The sequence below is a fragment of the Cupressus sempervirens genome, chromosome 7 (genome assembly GCF_028749045.1).
Source record: "Cupressus sempervirens isolate cs-2001-9-10 chromosome 7, ASM2874904v1, whole genome shotgun sequence".
Taxonomy (NCBI): domain Eukaryota; kingdom Viridiplantae; phylum Streptophyta; class Pinopsida; order Cupressales; family Cupressaceae; genus Cupressus; species Cupressus sempervirens.
The window spans coordinates 57,997,447-58,018,909 of NC_143124.1; the positions used below are offsets into that span (position 1 = coordinate 57,997,447).

Consider the following 21,463-nt stretch of genomic DNA (forward strand, 5'->3'; position numbering starts at 1 on the left):
ACTAGCACATGCTTCATAACATCGAAGGAAAGACATTGACGGCCTACAACTGGATGATAAAACCCTCAATGGTAAGATCATAACTCAAGATGAAAATATGAAAAATAACATACAGTCCAAATATGACGCAAAAAAACTAGGATTTAGCAAGTTTTGATAATCTGAGCAATCTTGACACCATGAAAGGTATCTCTGTTCGTATTTTGATGATGGTGTCAAAAAAATTAAGGGGGGTAGGGTGGGGGGCTAAAATGGCCAACATTTCTGGTGACTGAGAGGGGATGCTTGCCTACTAAGCATGGACCAGTGGCCTTAAAAATTCCCTTGGACTATAAAGTCACCAAAAATAACGAACCTTACATTATGTCCAAAACCCCACAAAATTATGTCTTTGCCCCTCTGCAACTACAAAACTTCAAAACTTTGCTATCTCTTTGCAAAGAAATCTTGTGCCCGTGCACTTATTGATTACGAGGGGAAAAACACCTACTCTAATATATAAATAAATTTATATAGAAAATACATCAAACAAAGCCGTTGACTGGCTTGTTGAAGTAGCTTCCCTTCTTTTTAACTTTGGAATGCTTGACATGTTCAAACATCATCCTCTCACCATTACATGGCTTATTGCAATACCACGCTCCACCAGAATTTGACACAAGAGGTGGCTCAACTTTTTATTCATATCTCTCACCTAGATGAAATAAATCATCTTTTATATCTTTGAAGAGAAAAATGTCATCGTCAAATCCTTGAGAGAACCATATTTCCTCCAGTTGCTCTGTCTATTCCTATTGCTTGAAGAATTTAGATAGTGTTGACCTGGGTAGGACCTCTTCATTTTTAGTTGCAAAGGCAGAGAGCTCATTGGAATGAACATTTTCCATCTCATCCTTTTCATGCACTAACAGAATCTTCTACCCCTACTACTTCTTCATTCCTTGGATCAAATTTGGCATGACAACATCTTGTTCATGGATGACATAGACCTCTAGTTTAACTTCATTTACATTCTTGAATGGATCCAAATAGTCTTTCCTCCTATCAAATAGAGTACCATTCATGTCTGCAAGGTCAACCATGTAAGGCTTAGCATAATAATATTAAATGCCTCTACCATAATGAAGGTCTTTGTGTCATTTCTAGTTCTAAAGGATATTTGGGACCAATCAATAGCAATACCGCCACCACTAATCTTAGCAATGAAATCCCTAGATAAGAAAATGGCAAAGTGGGTAGGGAGATCTATAATAGTTATATCCCGCAACATAGTGTAGCCAAGACATGCATGTAGGGTCACTCTTAAATCTTTGAATACCCCTACTTTTCTACAAGGACTGTCATCCAATTGAGTAATCCTATTAGTCATAGGCTCATACTTTATACCTAGCTGACCAATAATCCTCTTAGGAATGACTGAGGTAATGACACTAGAGTCTATCATGCAATTATGAACATTTTATCTCCTATCATTAAAGAGATATAAAAGGGAGGAGACATCATTTTCTTACTTTGGTTGTTTGCTTGGTTGGGTTGTGTATGGATGGCTGAATTTGAAGATTCACCCTTTGTTGAGATATGAGTAGTCTTAGACTCTTCTTCCTTCTTTTAACTTTGTCCTTTGCTCTAGTTTTTCACTGGTGTAGTTGCCCCATTTTCTATTCCTGGGTCCATGGCATGCATATTTGCAACACTGTTGTTCTTCTAACCTCTACCACCAAAATCCTCTCTACCAAATATGGCATAAGAATCATCACCTTGTATTTGAGCTTGATATCCAACATTGGAGTGATTTATATCATACTGGTGTCCTAAAGTTGTTGGTTCTTCTTGTACAATCAAGGCTCAAGAAAATGCATCTTGATCATTGGATTGATAATCATACGTGTATCCTTGTTGTTCTTGAACAATTACTCTTGACTAATTTGGGGCTACATAGGTAACACCATTGAAAGATTTATTTTGGGTCCATGGAACCTCCCCATGATGTGTTAGCTTATTTGATTGCAAATTCTAATTGCAAGACTAAGGGAACCTAAAAATTTGTGAATTTTGTCCTTTGAGGGTTGTCACCTCATTCCCAAGGGTCTGGATTGATAATTGTTACTAACCAGTATCTTGTTTAATAGTTTTTTCTTCTAAGCTTTGATCATGGAATTTATTATCAATACTAGAACTTTGATCTTGTAACCTTATGTCTATATTGAAACTTTGATCTTGCAACCTTATGTTACTTAAGATAAGGTCCTGCATCATGTCCTTTAATTTTCCTTATTTGTTGGAGGATGTTGATGTGGTAGGGATAGAAAGAGGCTAGCATGTAGATGTAGTAGGGATAGGGGCCACTATAGGCTGAAATTGGATATGTTAGGAAAGAAAGGCATTGGGGGTCTTGGAGCTAACTTCCTTCCTTGGATCAATATATTCTCTACTATTATGGCAATTTCATAGGCAGCTGGTAAAGTATCCCTTCCCATGGATTGTAAAGTGGTAGCAATATCACAATTAAAGGCTCTAAGGTAATGCAAGAAGGTATTACCAGGGATAGGCTTTATTGCAGTAGGTATTCTATACCATATTTTCTGAAATTTATATTTAGAATCAGTCATATATTCATGGGGTGCTCTCTTAATGGTAGTTAACTGCTGTAAGAGTGATAAATGATCACTTTTATCCTCAAAATGCTTGTAATGCCTTTCACCTAACTTATCCTAGTTAATGATTGAATTATATGGTAATCCCCTATACCATTATAAGGCTTTTCCTTTTAGTGATGTAACTAGCAATCTAACAACAACATCATCTTATGTAATACCATGAATATTAAAAACATTTGAAACTTATTGAATGTGCTCAAAGGGAGAAATGGAGGTCTTAGCTAGTGAACTCAGGTAGACTTTTGAGAGTGCATAATGAAATATCATGCCTTTGGGGCAAGACAAGAGGACTCCCACCATTAAAGGTGGAAAAAGTATGCACTCTAGGTAGGGCCATGTGAAAAAGTGATCTATTGAAATGGATACATGGTAGCTTAGGTTGTGACCTATCAACAAGAGGAGTAGAAAGAGATCTTACAAGTGTATGTGCTACTACCAAACTCCTAACTAGTGATAGAGAGAGCCTATTTCTTCTTCTTCTAGGGTTTGAAAATGAAAGTTTATTATATTGAAAAATACCTCTAGAAGATACCCTTGTTTGAGCTTTGGGCATGAATCATAACTTTTCTCTGGAAACCAAGATGTAGAGTTGGACTAGAGTCGCCAAGTGCTTGAAAGTGAGCCTCTTGAAGCCCTAAAATGCTAAGAGAAACACTATCTCTTTAGCATGTATTCAAAATTCTTTTCTTTGACACCAATGAACTAGTAGACTTAGAAATGCTTCAATTATGAGTCCCATCGGGCATGCCAAAAAATGTTGACACAAAAGTTTGCACCCTTGCATGTAAAGGTTTTGCCTAAAGGAAACCTCGTGTAACATGGAAATAATCTTGAAAGTGTGGGACTTTACAAATAGTGATTGAGTCTCCAAAGAAGACCGACTTCCTTACTATTAGGGTGCACCTAACTATTTCTTGAGAGGAAAAGGGAGAAGGAATGCATGAAAGAAAACTACCTATTCTGATCTAGAGGGGGTGATACACCAAATAGTATTGTTCAATCTTATCCCTACCCAAGGAAGCAAAATTCATCAATATAATCCTTAGATACAAATATTATATCTTAGCTTTGACTCAACAATCATGCACAAATCAGAGATCAATGAAATGGTATAAGGAAGAGACTTCACTCAATATCATTCAAAGATAAATAGACACAACATATAACTAAAGAATGAAAGCAATATATCAATATAAGGAAAAAGATGTTGCACGATAAACTAATGGGAGAAGGAGATACAATTCAGAATTATATTCATTCTTCGGCGAAAGGGAAATTATAGTAACAAAGCATAGAATACTATTGCTATAGAATCAGAGAAAAGATCAACCCCTAAAGGGCTTACAAACTTTCTTTTATAGTTCAAGCATAACTAAGATAACTTTAACTAGAAGCCAAAGCCAACTACTGCCATTAAGGTCATAGAGAACAATCACTACAAATCTAGGGAAGATCTGATTAGGGTACATATCTAGATGCAGGAAATATGATCTTTGCGAGCCTTGAGAAGATAGAAATGACAACCATTATTACTGATTGGGTAGATGAATGAACCAAGTGACAGGAGGAATGGAACTGCATTGAATAACATTAAGAACATTTGAAAGAGGTTGCTAGTGATCAAAAGGATTGTATTTTCCATTAAAGTGTTGCTTCTTTGTTCTCAACATGCCAAGTCACTAAATCAAATGGAATTGACCTTTAAACCTCATCACATGGCCCTATGACCTTGAAGTATTTCGCCACCCTACCTAGCCATCCTTCTTTTATGTTTACCTACTAACTCCCTCAGATCATGGCTTCACAACTTGAAATCACCTTGGCCCCTTAACCTATGTGACCCTATGAAAATTTGAAACTAATAATTCGCACCATCACTGCAATATTCCTAGCTAACATCAAATGACTGTGATCTTGCAAAGACTACCCTAGTGACTAATTGATGCCCCACCACAACATCACAACATATTTCCTTAACTGTAGCTTGGATTCTGTGAGGTTGCACAAATACCTTTTACCATTGATTGGTCCAGCAGAATTGCCAGCTAATCCTTACCATTAATTGCTACAAATGAGTGAAACCATTAGACTAACCACCATCACACCATCACAACTTAAATTCTCAACCTTAATATTAACTCTATAATGATGTGCTCCATATGTATCACTACCTCACGAATTTAGCCAGGTTTTGCTTTTGATTCTATGTGAACATGCGAACAATAGGGATCACCACTTTGTAACTCTGTCCATGGTTAGGCGATAACTGTGTGCGATTATGCGAAGGCACTGAATTTGACTACAATTTTTCATTGTCATAGTATCACAACTTAACCTTTTAACCTTATTATTAACTCTATGATGATGCAAAAAGGAACTCAAAAGATTGGGCTTAGTTGGATATGTGTCCAAAAATCATATCCCGTAATGGCTAAAGTTTGGGAAATTTGAAAATGTGGGAATATGCAAGACGTTGATTTTATCTAGATCTAACGGTTGCAATATAACCAAGTTCCTTTGGCATAGTCAGCACCCTTGATCAATTTGGCATTGCCCCTTTGTCACCCACTCTAACATATTCTCATTTTGCAGTGCACATACTAGATCTAGCCCCATAAGTCCATAGGATACCCTGTCACTTCCTCACTATGGCTAAATCTTGAGAAACTTCAAAAAGTGCACATATGCCAATCATTGATCTAGGAAGATCTAATAGTTGTGAGAGACATAGGCCTACATTCAACCTTATCTATTGTAGCCTCATATGCCCTAGCAACTTGCTTTATGATCTCGCAATTGTAGTTATTTCAGATAAGTTCAACAAGGGAAAGGAAAATATGCCCAAGCCTTTGGAAAGAATGAGTGGAAGAGGAGATACATCTGAGAGAAACTGGAGGAGTGGAAGAAGGCACACTACACCATCTCATTTTACAATGGCCAGATCATCCGAATTGAAGAGTTAGTAAAACATATTTGAGCTCTATATCCTTTTAAAAAATAAACTTGTTTTATCTCATTTATATGTAATGTGGCATGGGTTAATAATCTGATGGTAATTTCATTTTTGATGTGTTGATTCGATCAATGATGTAAATGACCATCTGGAGGATATTGTGAATTCTATATTGAATAAAATGAATATGCCATTAACTGTTGTAGACTATCCAATATGTATGGATGAAATGGTGAGATATTTTCAAGTAAGCACAAACAATTTAAGGAGGATGTTTAGGGTATATAGGTTTTTAGAATTTGGGCCATGGGTAGCTTTGGCAAGACCACTCTTACAAAGGAATTATACAATATAATGTCTTCTTCAGGTTGGATGCAAATCTAGTTTTGTGTATGATGTTTGACACACTTCAACTAATGCACTGTTGTTTGAGAAGTAAAAAAAATCCTCAATGAATTTCGTGTTTAGGATTTAAAATTTTATAGTATTAAGGAAGGTAAGGGAAATCTTTCTTGCTATGTCATTGCCCACAATGTAGGCTAACTCATTGAAGTATTGAAGTGGTTGCCTCTTATAAACTTTCACATTCTTGAAATCTTTTCGCTGCATGTTGGCATAATTAATGAATTAGTTTTTGAATAAATACTATAAGATAGCTTATACTTTAAATCATAAAAAATTAAAATAGCATATTACCTTGAGAAGCTCATCCCAGACACTTTCATTGACATCCATACGTTGAGTGTCCTCACTCCATGCGAACCCACTTATATTTTTTAATTCTTTCATAACTCTATAGCCAAGCTTCCATGTTTTTAGCTTATTTTTGAAATTATCTTTTGATAGATGAAGGTTCAATTCTACATTTAACTTCCTTTTGATAGTAGTCCACGCTTCTTTTCTAAATCCCCCTCTCCTTATCTACCAAGGTAGACTTTCTCTTGCAATAATTCTAGATGTTTGTGTTCCATTTCCTGTGTTCACAATACCTTCCTTGAACAAGGAGGTACACGGGTTGCACAAATTTCTCCATCCATGCTATTGAACAAAATTATAACTTGGAATAATGAGTCAAAATTGCATTAAAAAACTACAATCTCATTAAACAATATTTTACTCAGTGATAAACTGCATACTTTTGTTATACTCAACCAAAGATGTATGAATAGGAAGAGGACGACAAAGAGATGAAACAAACACTTAGAAAAGAATTTTGGGAGACTGCAAAGAAGCTAGAAGATATTCTTATAGAGAAGACAACATATCAAACATTGTACTTCATTATTAAACAATGTAATCTACAAAAACATTGTTGGTACCTTACAACAAAAAGAGCAAGTCAAAATCATAAGAGGAACAATGCATAGCAAGAAATCCTGTTAATAATTTCATTGTAAAGTTCAGTATTTGTCCATTGAAGACAACAAGGTAGAATTAAATGAAGGTCCTATAAATAAAGAAAACATGATCCAAGTATTTTGGGTGAAAACATATAATGAACCTGGTTGAGCACTAGAAAAAAAATATATGCCAAAGGATGATGAGAATCATTCCCTATACCCAAGTAATGAAACCCATAGCGGCTATTGTTTAAGCTATTATCTACTCTTTTTGATTTGGGCTATGATGATATGTTTTCTACACATATGCTATCTATTTTATTGACCTATATTGTTTCTTTTAGACAATGAACTCAATTTCTTATTAAGGAAACATACTATATTAAGATTAATCAAGTATTCTATAGCAAATCCAACCATAAAGATCTACAAAATCATATTAAGATCGGTCAAGCATTCTACAAAAAAACCAAGCATACAAGAAAGAGAGTAACTTTTATGAGCTTGTAATGATGCTTTAGTTTTCAAAGAGAAGAGGCGATATAAACTATGCAACAAACAAGGTTCATGATTAGCAATATAAACTATACAACAAACAAGGTTCTAATTCAGATTGCAATGTCAAGTAGATTTATTAGACAATAATCTTTCAAGTAGCTAAGGAAAGGTCATTTTATGGTTTCATAATATTAGTCATGTGTTATTGGGTTTACATATTGTACATACCCTACTCCCTAAAAGGATTTGAATTAATGATATTTTCTTTTTTGTAACTTTATATAGAGAAAAAGTTTCAAGAGAGATTCAGCCTCTTTAAAAAAATTTAAAAACATACGATCATTATTATACTTTGAATATGAAAATAGCCACATTTTTAAACCTATTTCATCACTACAAATCATTATTTGTCCTTGGTACTACCAACAGGCTATGAATTTGAAAACAAGAATGCTGCTTACATTGCAATACAAGTCATCAAATTGGAATAAAATGAAGTGAAATGGATGAATATGCATGCTCTAAAATAGTGTGTTCTAAATTTAATTATAAAGGTGAAGTCTCCAATGGTTCATTTGGCAATTAGTTATATCTAGTTCATGTAGCAATGCTTGATCTAAAATGTTCACTAACAAAATGCAATGTTCATGTTTTTTTTGACAAAACTATGCACGAGATTTGTAGTCTTCCCACATTCTTTGTGCTATCTCATCTCAAAATTTTCCCCAATCATCTCTATCTCACTGAGTCATTCCATACATCTCAAGTATTGGTACATTTATCGCATTGCAATCATCATCCTCTTCAATTTCAATTTCAAGTGAAACACCATCCTCTATTGTAATGTAGTTGTGTAGAATGCAACATGCTAAAATAATCCTAGGTTGTTTCATGATTTGATAAGATGTTGTATGCCTCAAGATAGGAAAACACTGCTTCAAAATCCCAAATGTACACTCAATTATATTCCTAAGCAAGGAGTGTCAGTGGTTATATAACCCCTGTGGAGTTTTTATTGGGTTTGCTCTTGAAAACTCCTTCAGGTGATAACGTGTAGACCGAAAAGGGGTGAGAAATCCTAGTACATTTAGATATCTAGCATCCACTAAATACAATTTTCCTACAAAAATGCACAAGTTGGGTTACTTTGATAATCATTACCTCATTTATCATAAATGTGACTTTATAACCATTTGCAAGATGACTCGACATATCAAGAGGAACTACTAGCAGATATGATCTCGAGAGAGCTAAAGCAAGAACACGACTATCTACTGTAGATCCTTCCCAACTAGCAAGAATGTGTTGAAACTTATAATCAAATGAACACACCTAAAACATTTTGTGACAAGTGACCTTTTCTATCATCATATTTAGCTTGTATATCCACATCGACAGTAACTGGTATGTGGGATCCATCAATTGCGCCAATACAATCCTATAATAACCACTAGGATGTTCAAATGTGCAACAATATGATTAAATGTAAAAAAAACAAATATGTGGCACTAGGCAATTTACCTTGAAATATGGATCAAAATGATCCTTCCCAACAATCTTTGCAGGAGTGTTAGGACCAGGGGGTACTAGATAATCAACATGGAGACTTAAGATACCCTTCAACACCCTATGAAGATATTGATTGTCTCTCATGAGTGACCAAAGTTGTGAGATATCTTACGATTCCTCAAATTGTGGCCAAGGGTATGGAGTAGCATCACTAGTTGTTCCTCTACCACTATGTTTAGTGTATCTTCAATGCTTCCTTTTTTCCTTAGAATATTGGCTAGTTTAAAGGAAGCTCCTTTGCTCATATGAATTTGATCATGACAATCTGTCTCATTGGAGTGATAAAAAGGAATTTCATCTCTTTGGTGCTTACCCCTTTCTCTTCACCTTCTTGTAAATATTTTGCTATGAATTGCAAGGTAGGCAAGAATAGCATCAATAACACAAATAAGCCTAGTCTTCCTAACAATGACTACATGGATTCTTATATCCTTAATAGGATCCGTCAATAACTTGAAAATAAGTAACAAATGATACTAGAATGAAGGTGACACATTGACTTGTTGCTTCTTGGAAGAATGAAGAAGGTTATTTCTTGGATGGATGAATGGCAAAAGATTCCTTATATATCGCCCTCTGAGGATACATCTAATATTGACCCAAGGGTCGCTTGATGGAGAAGAGGTTATACATAAATGAGCAAAAGCAAAAAAGAATATAGAAACAACCAAAAAAAAATCCAATATTGAATCCTTAGGACTATTAGGACTATGAAAAGAAACTAAGTAGATGTCATATATGAAGTGTCATTGACCGTAAAATAAAACTATGACAAGAAACTGAATAGATGTCATAAATGAAGTGTCATTAGTTAAGTTAATCATACAATCAATACTACTAAGTTCAGCTATATAGATTTAAAACAATGGAGTTCATTTTCTAATAAAAGAATATTAGCAGTTTTCGATAAGAATTTTATTTTAGGGTTATAAAAGAAAAATTGTTAGGTTATTTCGTTATCTTCATCTAATTCAATAGTTTGAGTACCATAATCATCACAACACACTAATAGCTGATTAATTTTATGGATGGCTTAAACATCACATAGTAAGCTTCATTCGAAGACTATTACAAATCATTTAGATTAGTAGCTATTGTAGGATCTGCCTTATCACACTACAAATAGAACCCTTACATCTTCGTCTAACCAACAATGTAGTCTGCTTAATTTGCAATTTTTTTTCTCTTTAGCCCCTGGAATACATTAGAATATTCTATACATCACAATATTCTAAAATCTTAATAAAAACTTTCATGTTTGCCTACACATCTCTACTAAAATCAACATAATTTTCTCTCCTTCAGAGTGTATTAAATATTTGACTTTCATTAATAGTCACCTTACTATAAATAGCAACCTTCCCTTTCTCTGCAATCAATAGCACTGAAACAAAAGAAAAGAATACATCTCACAGATGAAATATGTATTACTTCATAATTGTTTGAGCCAAATTCTCTTTTTATAGAGAATTCAATGTTTCAATCAATACTTTTTTGGACCCACAAGATTGACAATATCAATTGACCAGGTGAAATCTTGACTTTGGATTCTTCTCTCATAAAACTCTTACAAAAATAGTAACGAAAGTAAGACTTGAAATTTTTTGCAAGACTAGGAAAAATAGTTAGAAGAAAGAAGTATTTATGTGAAATATTTAATGAAGCATGGATGATAAAAAGCAACCTATATATAGGCCAGTATCTCATGGAGGTAAAAGATTTTTATTGCACAGTTGATGACTAACTTGCATTGCTTCAGTGTGAAACAAGGAGGGAGACTATGGGAAGAGAGTTTAATTAATACACACAAGAGCAATGGAAACAGAAAAGCACTTTATTTTAGATTGTAAAGCACAAAATGACATTAGGATCAGCTATAAAGGTACTTTAATATCACTTTATTTCAATATTTATTTAGCAAAGATTGGGTGGAGAAAATGGAAGAGCTCATTACTAAACTAAATTGCAAAAGGTTGGCACTTTAGAATGCTACAATGAAAGGGTTTGTTGTCCTATAGGCTATCCTTAACCTTATGGACATTAAAATTCTTCTATTCTATTCTAAGCTTATGCGGTCAGAGGTGAAGCAAAATCACTAACTCATCACTTCAACATTTGCTTTTGGTATAAAATTATATTTCTCTACCTAAAATTTTTCTACGTCTTTGTATGTTTGCCCCTTGCCTAGCTAGTTTATACAAACTTTTTAAAGTTGAAGAATGCATAGTAGGCCATAGCAAGAAGAGATCATTAAAAAACAAATAATACTAAACCAGATGAGAAAAGTAGAAACAAGTTAAATACAAAAAAGTTGAATCGATCGCATGATACACCCACCAAGCAACTCTTAGGTTACACCAATTCTTGTTAGTTTTCATTAGCCTGCACATGGAAGCATCTCATGGGTTCCAAATCTCAATTATTGCAACTACAACATTTTGGTGAAAAAAACAAACCTTCAATCTTGTTATATGTTTTCAACACAACACATGCTACAAAAGCATTTTGGAACTAAGAGGGCCATCTTTTTAGATATTGAAAAGAATGCCAACATTCAATTATTGGCAAAATCTAAGTAGAAATATGTTCTCTGACTCTTCAAAAAGAGAGTTACATTTATGACCTAGTTTAACTATATCATGTAAACAACATGTTGGGTAAGTGCACCAAGTTGTGGTGCCAAAAAGGTGACACGTTTTTTTTTTTTCAATTTTCAATAGTGTGTACATGTTATGGCTTGGGTAACTCGAGCCATAGTGCGTACGTGCTATAGCGTGTACACACTTTTTAAAAAGAAAAAATATTATAAATGGGCTGCATACCAGCAACCCATTCATTTTAACTCATTTTTCCTACTTCTCGCTGCAGCGTGTACATGGATTGCAACAAGACAAGTTTTTCACCACCCGCCTTGCCAATATGCCTCCTCGTCCTCAAATTTCAAGATCATGAACACGCTGTATGTTATCTAACTTTCTTTTTGCATTGTTTGATATGTTTTTTATATTGTTTTGTAAGTTTTTTACACTTTTTCTTTAAATTTGTTTATTTATTTAGATTTCAATTGATTTCTTATCAGGAAATGTCAATAATGAACCAGCAAATCCCCAAGAAGCTCAAAACCAAAACCCTCAACAAGATCAAAGCAAAAACTCTCAAGAAACTCAAAACCAAAACCCTCCATAAGAAGAACAAAAAATTCCATAGCCTGAACCAATCGCAAGACCTCCTCTTGGCACACAAGAAAATATAATAAATGAAATAGAAAGAGGTAAAACTGAATTAGAAAGACTCATTGGTTGGTTGAAAGAATGTGGACAAACCAATCCAATGAGAGCTCAATTAGCATCATCCCTCGAATCCATTAAGACCCACATAGCTTTTGTTAGTGGTTAGTTAGATGTTTGACAGGTTAAGAGGGATGAACAAAAAAGATATTATGCAAATAAATTATCATATCAAGATGTTTAAAAAAAAAAAGATATACCAAAAGGTACAATATGTGTATTATTTAGAAAACTTGGTCAACAAAATACTGTTAGAGAGAGTACTAAACGGTTCCCCATCCATTGGTGCATACATGATGCTATTAAAAATAATTTTTTAGGATAGATGGTGGATGCTGTTTGATGCCCCTCCTTGCAACAATCACAAGGTCCCCACGTATTTCTTAAAGAAATTGTATTATGATTTTTTCCTTGGGGAGATCCCCAATTATTTTGATATATTAGACTCCTAGGGTGGAGGTGGGGGATCATCATTTGAGAGGTCGGGGGCACGTTGTGACCCTAATGTAGTTAGGGCACTTGTGGTCAAGCCATAGGGTGAGCATGTGACTATTCCTTCAGTTGTGAAGGAACATGTAGAGGCCAATGCTCTAGGGACTATTAATGGTTTGACATAAACCCTCATTTATTACATGAGTCCATTAGTTGAGAAGGAGCCCTCTGTGCGTCATGGTCACATGTGCACATCATGCAGATCCTTATGCACATTTGGCACTCATTCTAGAGATGGTGTGGATAATGGGTTCGTCACTTATTAGTTCCTGAATGAGACATTTGGCATTGACACACAAGTAAATTACAATTACAATTTACTAATTTGATCACATTTCATATGTATAGTGAATGATTAATTAATTAGCATCTATTGACATTGTTCAAAATTCAAGGTCAAAGTGTTGGCAGGCCTAGTAGCGATCCCCTAGCCCCATTTTTCGTCCCATCGACAAATCTAGAGGTATGTATTGATTTAATCATTTAAATTAATACATATATTTATCAATTAATCATATTAAGCATTTACAAAAAGAATTATGCATGTGCATCAGTTCTCTACAGGACTGTTGACATTCACTATAGACTCGAAGCGTAAACGTGATACAAGCTTCGTAGAGGTACATTTGTTTCAGATTAATTTAATTCATTTGATTATATTTGTTTCATGTTTCATGTTACATGTAACGTGTATTGTATGACATGCGGCTCTTGACATCAAAGACTTCTCATCTCCAATAGTCCATTGATCATGGAGTGGCTGTAGCTATGGTTAGTTCACAACCATTGACTGAGGTATAAAAGAATTTTCTTGGTTTTAGTTGTTTTTTATAATACTTAATATCAAAATTTCTAATGTTATTTATAAGTGATTATATTGATTGAATTGTTGTAGGGTTTTGTTACATCTGATCGCCTACAAGCCTTCGAGGTGGACTTGTAGAGCGACTATTTGATGGTGGTAAGAAAATAATTAATTTTATGTGTACATATATTTGATTTCAATGTATAATAATCATTGATTCATATCTACTTTGTTTGTATCAGTCAAGTTAGAGAAGAGCTTCAACAAGAGAAAAAATGAGTGTGTGAGGAAGACCCCATCATTGCCACTGTCTCCCTCTACACAATGACCGAAGACCTTGAGAGATTTGTTTCCTTCCCCTCATGGGAAGGAGAAGATATAGTTGATAGACATGTACATGTATAGGCATCAACAGACATATATGTTGGATTTTATGTCAATGGACATATTCGATATACATTTGATGTATATATGTTATTTTATATTTGATGTATGACATTTATTTGATGCATGGCATTATTAGACTTATGACATTATTTTTTTTATATGTTATAATTGTTCACATGTACGACATTATTGGTTATCATAATATATTATGTGTTTGTTAATGTACATGACATTATTGGTTATCATTTTATATTATATGTTTGTTCATGTATGACATTAAATTCAATACCTAATCAATTAAAAACTTTGATAGAATATTGATTAACAATAAACTTTATCACTATTTAAGCATAAGTTTATCATTTCCAATATGTCATCGTCATATGATTTATGATCTTGTTCATGTTTAAAGTTTTCCTTCTTTGTCATTTGTTTATCAAGCTTAATTCAATACCTAATCATTTGTTTATACCCCCCTCTCTCTCTCTCTCTCTCCCACTCCCTCTTCCACTGCCTACTCTCTCTCCCCCATCCCCTACTCTCTCTCTTTCACAGACACACACTCTCATCCCCCCCCCTCTCTCTCCTCTCCCACCCCCTACTCTCTAGATTTGTCATACACACTCCCATCCCCCCTCTGTCTCCCTCTCCCACTCCCTCTTGCACCACCTACTCTCTCGCTCTCGCTCTCTACTTTCTCTCTCCCATCCCCTACCCTCACTCTCTCTCTTCCATCCCCTACACTCTCTCACATCTCCTACTCTCACTCTCTCTCTCTCTCTCCCATCCTGTATGATCTCTCTCTGCCACCCTCTACTGTCTCACTCACACTCTCACACTCTCTTCCATCCCCTACTCTGTCTCTCTTACACACATTCCCATTCCCCCTCTCTCTCTCTCCCATCCCCTACTCTTTCTCTCTTACACACACTCCCATTCCCCCCTCTCTCTCTCTCCCACTGCCTACTCTCTCTCTCTCTCTCTCTCTCTCTCTCTCTCTCTCTCTCCCATCCACTACTCTCTCTTACACACACTCCCATCCCCCCTCTCCCTCTCCCTCTCCCACTCCCTCTCCCATTTCCTACTCTCTCTCTCTCCCATCCCCTACTCTCTCTCTATCTCTCTCTCCCCTCTCCCATTCCCTACTCTCTCTTTCACATAGACCCATCCCCCCTCTCTCCTCTCCCATCCCCTACTCTGTCTCTTACTGGCTCTCCCTCTCCCACTCTATCTCCCAGCGCCTACTCTCTCTCTCTCTTCCACCCCCTACTCTCTCTCACATTTTTACTCTCTTCCATCCCCTACTCTCTCTCTCTCTCTCTCTCTCTCTCACACACACACACACACACACATTTTCATCCTCCCTCTCCCTCTCCCATTACCTACTCTCTCTCTCCCCTCTCTCCCATTCCCTACTCTCTCTCTCCCACACATGCACTCCCATCCTCCTCTCTCTCATTCTCCCTCTTCCACTCCATCTCCCACCACCTACTCTCTCTCTCCCCCATCCCCTACTCTCAATCTCTCTCTCTCCCCATCCCCTACTCTCAATCTCTCTCTCTCCCCATTCCCTACTCTCAATCTCTTTCTCTCTCTCTCATCCCCTACTCTCTCTCTCTCTCTCTCTCACACACACACAAACACACATTCCCATTCCCATCCCTCCCTCTCCCACTTCCTCTGCCACCTCCTACTCTCTCTCCCATCCCCTACTCTATCTCTCTTACACACATTCTCATTCCTCCTCTCTCCCTCCCACTCCCTCTCCCACCGCTTGCTATCTCTCTCTCTCTCTCTCTCACTCTCTCCCATCCCCTACTCTCACACTCTCTCTGCCACCCCTACTCTCACACTCTCTCTGCCACCCCTACTCTCACACTCTCTCCCATCCCCCACTCTCTCTCTCTTACAAACACTCCCATCCCCCCCTCTCCCTTTCCCACTCCCTCTCCCACTGCCTACTCTCTTTCTCTGCCATCCCCTACTCTCTATATCTCTCTCTCCCCTCTCCCATTCCATACTCTCTCTCTTTCACACACACACAGACTCATCCCCCCCCTCTCTCCTCTCCCATCCCCTATTTTGTCTCTCACTTGCTCTCCCTATCCCTCTCCCTCTCCCACCACCTACTCTTTCTCACTCTCTCCCCTCTACTCTCTCTCTTCCACCCCCTACTCTCTCACACTTCCTCTCTCTTACATTCCCTACTGTCATACTCTCTCCCCCATCCTGTACTCTCTCTTTGCCACCCCTACTCTCTCTGACACTTCCTCTCTCTCCCATCCTGTACTCTCTTTGCCACCCCTACTCTATCTCACTTTCTCTCTCTCCCATCCCCTACTCTCTCTCTCCCCTATCCCATCCCTTACTCTCTCGCTCTCTCTCACACACACATAGCAATTACTTACCCCCCGTCCCCCCCCAACTCTCTCTTGCTCTTGCTTTGCATCTCCTCTTCCTTCTCTATGCACTATTTAGGTCTCAATAGTGTGTGTGCACTATAGCACACACACACACACTATTGAGACCAAAATTCAAAAGCTTTAAATAGCGTGTGTACACTATAGGGTGTATGTGCTATAGGTCGTACGCGCTATTAAAAGCTTTACATTAAAACCACGCCTAAGACTTGGTTTTTTCTTGAAGATCCAATCCAAAGGTTTGGAGTTTATAAATAGGTTTGAGATGTGTTTTTCTACAAATATACAAAAAATGATTGATTTTTCATGTGTGCTCTCCTTCAAGATTCTTTGTGATTGGGCATCGATAAGATCAGGTTACATGACATTATAGGTCTCTGTGTTAGCTATATAACCATATAATTCATTTTTAATTTGAACTATTTCAAGTTTTTCATCTATAATTTTTTTTGAATGTATGTCCATTTTTTAATAAAAAACCACCATGTACTAATTGGGTTGTAGATTTTTGTTCGTTTATCAAATTTTACAACAAGTTAGTTTTTTAGAAACTAGACTCCATTTTACACACTTTGAAAAAAAAAAAGTTTTGCATTTTAGATTAGTTTTCAATCATTTCTAGGGGAGCACACAAATATTTCAAGTTTTTGGGATGTGTCTAGTTAAAAAATTCATTAAAAAAAAATACAAATTATAAAATTATCTGAAAAATCTAGGATAAACTACATAGTGTTAAGTAACTTTTAACCAGAGCAATTAAAGAATTTTTTTTAAAAAGTTAAAATTTTAGGTGGGCTACACTTTGTACTATGTTATGTTTTTTGGAATGAACAGTATCACTTTCTATAGCCCCCTTTTTTGAGGACCTAACACAACACCATTTTGAAAAAAAATTAGTAGTTCAGAAATTAGATTCAAAGGACTACGATTTTTGTGTTTGTCATATCTTAAAATTTTGAACGTAACTATCTTCAAATTCTTGTTAAAGTTCAGAAATTGTTGATTTTAAGAAAAAGGTGTTTACTTATACCTCCTTTTGGCACCAAAACTTGGTGCACTTACCCTGCTAGAATATTTTATATTTTGAATCTAATTAAACCAAAGGTAGAAAGGTAATCCTACTGAGCATTAGCTTTTTGTTTAGAAGAATCATTATAAATACATTGACTACAATCTGTAACATATTAAAACTTATTACTTTACATACATACCATTGACAAGTTTGATCCATTGAGAAAAACCATGAACTCCTAATACTGCTTCAGACTTCAAAACCATTTATTGTTTCCTGGAAGGTATCAACTTAAATGGGCATTCTTATTTCCACCTGAAAGTCATTTTACTTTGATTTTCTTTTTCCCATTTGGTAATTCATTGGTTTTAGCTTTCGCAATGAACGATGGGTGACCAAAACTGAAGAAACAAGTTCAAGGTATTAAATATATTTGCAACAATTGTTCTTCTCGTAGCGTTTGTTGCGTCTTCGAAATACAATGCTCAGAAAGTATTTTAGGAATTTGCAGTTGCAATCTAGATTTTATTTAAATTAAGTCAGTCCATCCAGTGATTCAATTAAGGAAAAAAAAAAAAGTATTTCTAATTCTGGAGCCATGGCAAAAAAATGGGGATGTGCAAATTATGAGTGCCCAAAAGTGATAAATCAGATTGTGCATCCAAACACTTTTGTTCAGATTGAGAGCCATTGTTTCAAGGGTCTTGTTCAAAAACTAACTGGTGCGACAGAGGATTCTCAAGTGAAAAACCAGACATGTAAGAAGCTCAAAGAAAGATGGATTCATATTAGTTTGGGGTTGTTCTCCATTGGTCAAGAGTGGGTTTCAAGTTGGTATTCAGAAACCAGCCTTCAAGCTTCAGCACAGAAGGAAATTCCAAAAGAAATTGGAGATAAATTTAGGCCTGAATGATCATCATATTGATTTGGGCCTAAATGATGAACATTTTAATTTGGGTTTGAATGACCATTGTTATGGAGAAAGAGTAGGAGGAAATAGTTATGGGATTTGATGTGTGACTCTTCCTACATTGATTTGTAGCCCAATCACTCTACTTGGGCCTTCTGATCGATTCGATTCTCCAGCAACTTACTATTATTATGATTCTACTCTATCATCTAGCAATCAATCCTCACATTTGGAAGAGGAAGAACAAAAGTTTTCTTTTGAGGGGTCAGCAACGAGTATGAAGAGGCAGCCAGAGTTGCTTCCCCTATTTCCCCTCAATTCTTCAACAGAGTCCACTTGCTGATTTGTAGTTTGTATATGCAAGCGTAGTTAGTTTTCTTAGGATTATTAGTTCTTTTGGGTTGTATTGGTTTCCCAAATTATGTAACAGCCATATATATAACATCTCTTCTATTATGTGAATATGGATAAATCACTGATGCTAATGTGAATACACCTCTTTTTGTTCATTTAATTTAGAAATAATTACAAGTTATATTCAGATATATAGCTCCCTCAAATAAAGAGTCTATTATGATTGAAGAACATAATTAAAATTGAAATACCAGGTCCTAGTCCTATTTACATCTTTCTTCACATAGATCACTGTAATAAGTGTCCAAAGCAAAACATGCTAATTTACCAATTGATAGGATAAAAGAGACATACCCTGCGCACTTATATTTACCCTAACAAACTTTCTATTTTATTCTGAAGCTCACCAGAATCCAAACTAACTATATCATTTTGTATATCCAGAAATTCCCTTAATATTGACAAATTACCAACAGACTATTCTTCAACATCCACAAGATCTTTTAAATATGTCTAAAGGCAACGATGATCCTTGTTGTGGAGAAAAAAGACTTTGTGCTAGAACAAGGAGAAGAGAGTGAGGAAAACTATTGGCAAGTAGTAGCAGAAAATTGCTTAGCCTCTGGTCATGTGGGCGCAGGGATCTTCTAATGTAACTATTATCCTTGATAAGCAGGAGATAATTTCTACAACAAGTCAAATTGTGATATTGCTATCAGGATTTAAGTGTGAGATTTTTGAGTCAAACTCATTGACCCATGTTTCATGAATAGTGATTCAAAATGAATCCATCACTCATGAAAATAAATGGAACACTTAGCACTCATTGGATCTAGGTGATACTCACAGGGGTGAAGCACCAGGACTTCCCGGGAGGTCACCCATCCCAGTACTACTCCAGCCTGAGCGCACTTAACCACAGAGTTTCCTCCATGGTTAAACCCAAAGCTTGCAACGCCATTTGCAAAACCTTCACCAAGTGTTGTGCCTTATGAAGCATTCATTAGAAAGCCCCTTAAGCTCATCAATTGATAAGTAGGAGATAATTTCCACAGCAAGTCAAATTGTTGGTGTAGATGTAAATGTACAACAACAGATGTAAATGGCCCAGAACTAAAATTTGGATATTTGTTTTCTCTTGTAATGCTGCTTCCCTATATTCGACTTGCAATTCTTAATCTGATATACGATAAACCCTCGAAGCTTTCATACTAAAGACCATGTCCAAGAAATCCTCAGAGCTTTCAAACCTAATAAATTTTAATTAGAAACTGCCCAGATTTGTGGAACAAAATTAATATGGAGAGTCAAGTGCCAAACAAACATATTCCAAAAATCTCAGAGGACTTCGAACGTTACAAAGAAAGGTTTTATATTTAATGCAACCTGTAGTTATAATAGAGAAATAACAACAGAAAAATCTAGGTGTAGACACAAATCCACAAACAAGTGTATCAGCCTTTTCATGGAAATGTGATGAAAAGCGAGAATACGGGAAATGTGATAAAAATGTGGAAAAACCTCCACCACTGTTAATAAAAAAGTGGAAAAACCTTCATTTCATTGCAAATAAAGATCTTAATCAAAATATTTTAAAAGAGGAATATAATGCTAAGAAACAGATTGTACTTGTGATGCTCCAGACAATGGCGGATGAAATTCCAAATGCTTCTAGGCTTCTTTAATCCACCTCTTTAATGCAAATACTTTTGGGCTTCTTTAATCCGATGAATTAAAATAGCAGCACAAAGAATGAAAAACAGAGCTTAAAAACAGAGCAACAAAACTCAAATATATCAAAGAGCTATAAAGTTTCTTCTTGTTATTACAGCTGAGAGGAATGCTCTATTTATAGAGCTCACACATATTTCTAGAGGGTTCTTGAGAAGCTTCAAGAAAGGAAGCACTCTAGAGATTTCTACATAATTTTAAATTCACATTTTGCACAAAGAGAGAGGCTCCAAGAAGCAAGTAGAAAGTTCTGGACTGTGCATTAAATGCCCAACTACTATAATAAACATTATTTTTAACACCCCCCCATAATGTTTATTTGGAGAGAGTAGGAACATCTTTGAGCTGCAATAGATCTCTAAATTTCATAGATTTTACAATAGACAATGCTTTTGTAAATATATCAGCAAGTTGATCTTCTGTTCCGCAAAATTGAAGCTCCACCTCTTGTCTTTCAATTAGATCTCAAACAAAATGATGATGCACTTCTATATGCTTGGACCTTGCATGATATACTGGATTTTTTGCTAGCTTGATAGTACTTTGATTATCACAAAATATTGTTGTTGGAGAGTCTTGTGGATGATGCAATTCTTCAAGTAACCTCCTAAGCCATTATGCTTCTTGAGATGCCTTTGATAAACCAATATATTCAGCTTCTGTAGATGAGAGTGACACGGTTGATTGCTTCTTGCTACTCCACAAAATTGGTCCTGATCCAAGATGGAAGATATATCCTGAAGTTGACTTTCTATCATCAATGTCACCTACATAATCAGAATCCGTATATCCAACTAAAGTAGGTTCTCCTCCATATTTGTATTCAATGCCAAGCTTGTAAGTACCTTTAATATATCTTAATATTCTTTTAGCCGCTTTCCAATGTTCAATGTGTGGATCTGCCATGTATCTCGACACAATACCAACTGCATATGCAATATTTGGTCTAGTTATAGTAAGATACAAAAGATTTCCTACAAGCTGCCTATATAATTTTGCATCCACTTTCTTTTGAGTAGAGTTAGCACCTAACTTTACTCCTATTTCA

The 21,463-nt window shown here is 35.9% G+C and overlaps 1 long non-coding RNA gene and 1 pseudogene across 1 annotated transcript; both read left to right on the plus strand.

The window, feature by feature from the left end:
* Positions 1-13,375: 13,375 nt before the first annotated feature.
* Positions 13,376-14,094, plus strand: LOC149545466 (uncharacterized). Its single transcript, XR_016354259.1, has 3 exons — positions 13,376-13,591; positions 13,692-13,757; positions 13,844-14,094. It is a non-coding gene; the product is annotated as an uncharacterized LOC149545466 (long non-coding RNA).
* Positions 14,095-18,006: 3,912 nt separating this feature from the next.
* LOC149545467 (uncharacterized) lies at positions 18,007-18,673 on the plus strand (annotated as a pseudogene).
* Positions 18,674-21,463: the final 2,790 nt, after the last annotated feature.